Raw genomic sequence first — 6,000 nt, 5'->3', positions numbered from 1 at the left:
AAATCAGATGCCTCAAGTTCCTGAAGTTCATTGCAAAAAAAGAAAACTTAGTAGACTTAATGAGTGTAGACAATGGAATTCTCGATTTTTATGTGTGCCATTCAAAAGATGTTGCTTTAGGACATATCTTGGAACTTGTACATTGGCATGATATCTCATAAGTTACAGGGGAATCATTGATGCCACATTCGAGATCAGAGTTAGTCTTTTCTGGAGGGAATGATCAGAGTTAGTGAGGATGAGGGGACATGTTTTTGTTAGAGTTGTCTAGGATGATTTTGGCTGCTGTTTTGGGCCTTTGCCTTGCTGTATGGATCCGGTTGTAAAACTGTCTGCTCCTACTAATAAATACGGATTACTGCTGTCAAGTTTTCAAAAATAATATGCTTGTTTGTGATGGAATATGAGTGTACTGATGTTTGAGATGATTATGGCTCATTGGTGCTATTGGATTTTTGGTTGACCATGCATTTTTTACAATGACTAGATTCATGTTTGTCTATGCATTGCAACTTGCAACTAGAGAGGTTCAAAAATCTTACAAAATATTTTCTCTGCAACTATTCAGTTAAATCTTGCATCTGGAAGTTTATATATGATGTTTTCTAGGTTCATAAGTCTAACTAGATTAATGAGTTTTTTTGTTCTATTGTGCTATCGTGCGTTGCACGTGCAATCTTACTAGTAGCAGAAAGAAATGTTACTGAATCACATAGTCCATGTTCATGTTCTTTCTTACCAAATATACACCTATGCATTAGTTATGCATGTTTGCTTTCAGTGTGAAACGAGTAAGGATTTTTGTAAATAACCAGGGCAAAGAAAAAAAAGTCTTATTCTAACACATCAGAAGTAGTTAAAATGAGGCCAACCTTCTAAAACTCAATAGGCTTCATTTGGAATCCTGAAGGTTCTCTTGGCACATGCTTCCAGCTTGGTTAAAAGGTCTTAGATAACAGCATCATCGTCAACTGAGGCACTGGAGGTTAGTAGCCTTCTCATGTGTTTCAATCTTAACCCCACTCTTTGGCTCAAATTCACGCACTGCAACCTTATTTACTATATCGGCCGGATTATCCATGTTATTCACCCAGTCCGGTATGGGGATCCCAAAAGACACCGTTCTCAATATGGAAGCAGACAGTATAAATTGAATGTGAGATGAATCGACAGCTGAGAATTGCACCGGGCAAGGGAAACGCTTAAGGGCATACCAGAAAGGAGCACCAGTGCTAGTGGCAGCATCTTCAGGAAATGTTAATGTTAGCTGCTTCACACGATTAGAGAAGTAATCTTTAAACCTGGCAAAAGAAAACAAATGTTATTACATGGCATCTGGAGCACAAAAGATACTGCCCTATTTGTTGGCAATATAATCAAAGTTTTTAACTTCAAATAGCTAAGATGAAAAGAAGGCGGAAGAAAGCCAATAACAAATTGTTGAATTCAAAGGGGCATGTAGTAGAGATATATATCGTACTTCAGTCTTGCCCAGGCTATGCAGTCTTCTATCGCATCGCTCCTTGTCAAGGCATTCACGTACACGCTCCAACAATGCCCTGGCTTGAGCATCACCTGCCTTTCTCATAGCAGCAGCATATTCAGCAGGATTATACATAAATGAGTTCACTTCATTTGGAGTTTTCTCTAGCAGAGACCCTCAAATTCTGAGCGAGCCCACGTTAGACAATGCTCAATATTGTGCGGAAAATAATGAACTGTGCACATTGGTGCCTGTTTCTCAGGAGGATCTCGTGAAGCTCCATAGTTTTCAGTAAGGTCATGAATCACCATCTGTTTCTGGACCCAGCGTTCCAGATTCCAACAGTGGTTTCTGGAAGTACAGGCATCCCATGTCCATGTACATCCTGGCATTTACATTATCAAGTGCATTGATGACAGCATCAAGGCCCTCCCAGAATGCATCATTGAAAACAAGTCTCTGGACAGGCACGATTCTGCAGAGCATCAATATGGAAGCTGGAGTTGATAGCACTAGCAGCTATAGCGGATACTGTAGATTTTGCCTGTCCAGTGCTCCAATCACGAAACAGAATTGCCGGCTCAAGTTGCTTTTCTCAATGACATTATCAAGTGCATTGATGACAGCATCAAGGCCCTCCCAGAATGCATCATTGAAAACAAGTCTCTGGACAGGCACGATTCTGCAGAGCATCAATATGGAAGCTGGAGTTGATAGCACTAGCAGCTATAGCGGATACTGTAGATTTTGCCTGTCCAGTGCTCCAATCATGAAACAGAATTGCCGGCTCAAGTTGCTTTTCTCAATGACATTATCATCTGTTATAGTTAGCCCATATTTACCCATATATGTTTTCTATCTTCCATAATGTAAATGCTTTACGAACACAAGAAACCCCCATTAAAGCAAAGTTCTTCAAGAATTCACATCCAAGAGCACCAGATCCCACAACAAAAATATTAGAGTCTCGCATCTTCTTCTGAAGCTTAGAACCAAAAAAAGAAATCTGATCATCATAGCGGCTATTCAATGGCTTCAAGTCTTTAGGGTCCAATGCATACATACTTCAGCTCTAGATTGTTGTTTAATTGAGCTGAAAAATCCATTTGTGATTAGAATTTGTGTGCCTTGTTCTGCTAGTTGAGTTCCTGAAATGAAATGGGATGTCAGCTTTGAGGTGGAGCACTTCATGTTTTCTGCCAACAGGAGCGCCCACAGATTACAAGCTAATATCTGATTTTTGCCTTTTGTTTCAGGTGTGTGATCATTGATTCATATGATTAATTAATTGGTACTTGAGATCATTGATCACCGCTTTCCACAATGATCAAGGAAGTTCAGGATATAGGTATGGATGTTAAACTGTGAGGGGAACCTTATTTGATTGTTCATAGACCATCATCTTTTGTTTCAGGTATGTTATCATTGCTTCATTATGATGATCTGATATTTGAGAACAGGGAGAGCCATGGTGTTCCACATGACTCAAGCAAGTGACTATATATATGATTCTAAACGATCAGGGCGATCTAATTGGCCAATCTTTCTGGAGCATTTGTGCTTTATCATGCAAAAGTTCAAGCCGTTAAGAGCATGCTGTTAGGTTTATACACAGAAGATACTGCTATATTTAGTGAGATTGCCTTTTACAACGATAGTGCAGAACTTCTACCAAGGATAATCACTAACTGTACAAATCATTTTAAGATTTTGTTCTATTTAGTAAACACTGAATCCATACAGATTTTCAAGGTTAATCAATAAAGATAAAAATATCCATGTTTATTTATGTAGCTTATTGCGTTGATGTGATTCCAAATATTAGAAATACGATATTCATGTTTGCTTTGCCCTAAATGTAAAATACTAAAAAGGTCTGGGTGCTACTTCAATTGGAATTTTACTGTGTTTTCCTTATAATATATACATACTATGCCTTGCAGGAGTACTCCCTTCTCCCAAGATAAATTGCTTCATGTGTTCCATGGTGTAATTAAAACAGAGAGAAACATGCTAGACTCAATAATTTAATAAGGTTTTGATGGGACCCTTTCTTCTATTACCCCTGTTCCATTGCATAATGTGTAGAGAAAAATGTAATGGTGTCTATTTTTACTCGGATGGTGCATCCAGCGGAGAAAGATGAGTACTATCCCCACTCCCCAGCAGTAACAAGTAATGTTAGTCTCTGTATTGCTTTCACGTCTATTGTGATAGTTTCTATGCAATTATATGTAGTGATTAGTTATGCAATTCTAGCCACAAGCTTAGCATATATTATATACTTTGGTTTGTACATACTGCATAAATATATGGCTCAGTAGAAAGCCTTGGAAGCATTGCACTACCAGTGCCCATTACATGCTACCATTGTGTACATAGACAAGAAGTTTGCTTCAGAAAGAGGAGCATGCTTGGTGTCATCTCCTCTGGATTCTACTGTTGTATGTATCCTTTATAAAAAAAAGCTTTTGACACCATGATGCTGATCTGTGCTGCCATTTTGTTATTTTTCTTTAATTAAAATACCAAGATCTGTATTCTTCCATAATAAGCTATTCAACAGGATTTTTGAATCATTTTTAAGATTGCAAACCACACCATTCATGGCAAGGAAGAAACTCCATTTACTGCCGAGGACCAAAGCATACAACAGATCGATTTACTTGGTGCGAAGAAATTGGCAAGGACCACAACTTGGACATAATAGGAAGTGGCGGTAATAGTTTTTAGCTGTAATAATTTTAAAAAGCACGCCCTTGTGTTAAAATAAACCTCCTTTACAGTTAATGTATTACTGAAAATTTTAACACATCCACCTGCACGGGTTGATGACTAGTTCAAATAGTAAGAATATTACTGTTGAAAAACAGGTTATTTCCTACATAGCACTGCATAAAAGTTTTGAGCTCTTAATACTAGTGTGTAAACCTTATGTCAGTAGAGTTCTGTTAAATCACATGAAAGTTGTCATTATTATCCTTCACTTTGGTGCCAAACACGGATAGGAAGTTATTGCCATTCACAATGCTGCCAAATGCGAATTAGACTGGTCTTTATATAAACTACATGGCTCTAACAAGAGATTAATGGAATGGTGTTAACAGAACCCAAAATTGTTATCCACTAATACATAGGAACTAATATATAGAGAAAATTGATTTAATTGTGGGGGGAAACTCAAATTATTAATCTATAATACAACAAAAAAATGACAATAATCAAGCCAAAAATTATGCAGTGATACATAGTGAAAAGTTCATAACTTAATATATAGAGAGAATTGACATAATTGTGGGACAACAACTCAAATTATTAAGCTGTAATACAAAAACAAAATTGACAGTAATCAAAGTCAAGAACAAGTGTGCAAGGTCTACAATGGCATCACTAATAAAAAGTCACTTACTAGAAAAGGGAGGGTGTTATCCAAACCGGAGAAGGCCAGTTCATCCAGGAATTAGTAAGCAAATCACTATCAAAAGTCTGCAGGCTCTTGTTTTCTATATCCCAAACTCCGATTTCTCGCCAGTTATGCTTACACATGTTGACATACTCAAGAGGGTCATCTGTGATATAGACACAGTTCGGCTTCAGTGCTGGGAAATCTTTCGTGGCGAAACACATGGTGCTATTATAACCAAGGAATAGTGCATGATTCGCTAAGCTTGTCAACTTCCCAAGTGCCTGGTTCTCAAGGTCAACCTTATAGACCTTATTTCAGTTGTTCTCAGCTCAATATACCGGTCTATCTCATCTTCGTTGTGACCCAGCAGATCTCTAGGAAGCTCCACAGGTGTTGACGAGTCAGTGTAGCTCCTCCACCTCCATATTTGCAAAATATCACCCCATGGAGCTTGCAGGATGTACATGCTAGAAAGAGTCCATGAAGCCCCAGCTGATGCTCATGAGCTGGTGGTCGTCGGGGGAGATCCACATCCACCGCTCGTCGCCGAGCCGGGCATAAGAGAGCTCGCCGACCGGCATGTGCACCAGCAGCACGATGCAAGCGCTCCCAGCTGACGGGCTGCAGGAGAGCGTGACACGGTGGTACATGCAGTCCCTGGCCTCGCGCGCGTCCAAGGGCGTCGGCTCGGGATCGCCCCTGTCGAAGACGTTGTACATGAGGCGGCCTTCGGCGTCGGCGCAGCTCTCGACGTGGTGGAGAGTGGAGATGGGCGGGAGCGCGGCGTGGGCGCCCGTGATGGGATTGAGAAGGTGGAGGTTCGAGGCCTCGTCGGCGGTGACGAGCCAGCCGTGCGCGGAGCCGACCGTGGAATGGCGGGTGAGCGGGGGCAGCGGAAGGGGGACTCGGACGGAATCACCGGTGAAGGGGCAGCGGACGACGGCGCCGTCTGCGGCGGAATCGCGGCATGCGTAGAGCAGGCAGGGCAGCTGATTCCGGGGGATCGGAAGGGGGAAGCGATGTCGGCGGACGGCTAGGTAAACAGCATGCCACGAGGCGCAGACAGCACCTGAGCGGACGAGGTCGGGGATCTCCAGCTCCCGCATGAACA

At 41.2% G+C, this 6,000-nt stretch overlaps 1 pseudogene; it reads right to left on the bottom strand.

Moving 5' to 3' along the window:
• Nucleotides 1-700: 700 nt before the first annotated feature.
• On the bottom strand, nucleotides 701-5,355 carry LOC123077119 (ubiquitin-activating enzyme E1 3-like; annotated as a pseudogene).
• Nucleotides 5,356-6,000: the final 645 nt, after the last annotated feature.

The sequence above is a fragment of the Triticum aestivum genome, chromosome 1B (assembly GCF_018294505.1).
Source record: "Triticum aestivum cultivar Chinese Spring chromosome 1B, IWGSC CS RefSeq v2.1, whole genome shotgun sequence".
In the NCBI taxonomy this organism is placed as follows: Eukaryota; Viridiplantae; Streptophyta; class Magnoliopsida; order Poales; family Poaceae; genus Triticum; species Triticum aestivum.
The sequence above is the reverse complement of the archived record's forward strand: the minus strand, read 5'-3'. Positions and strand labels throughout refer to the sequence as shown.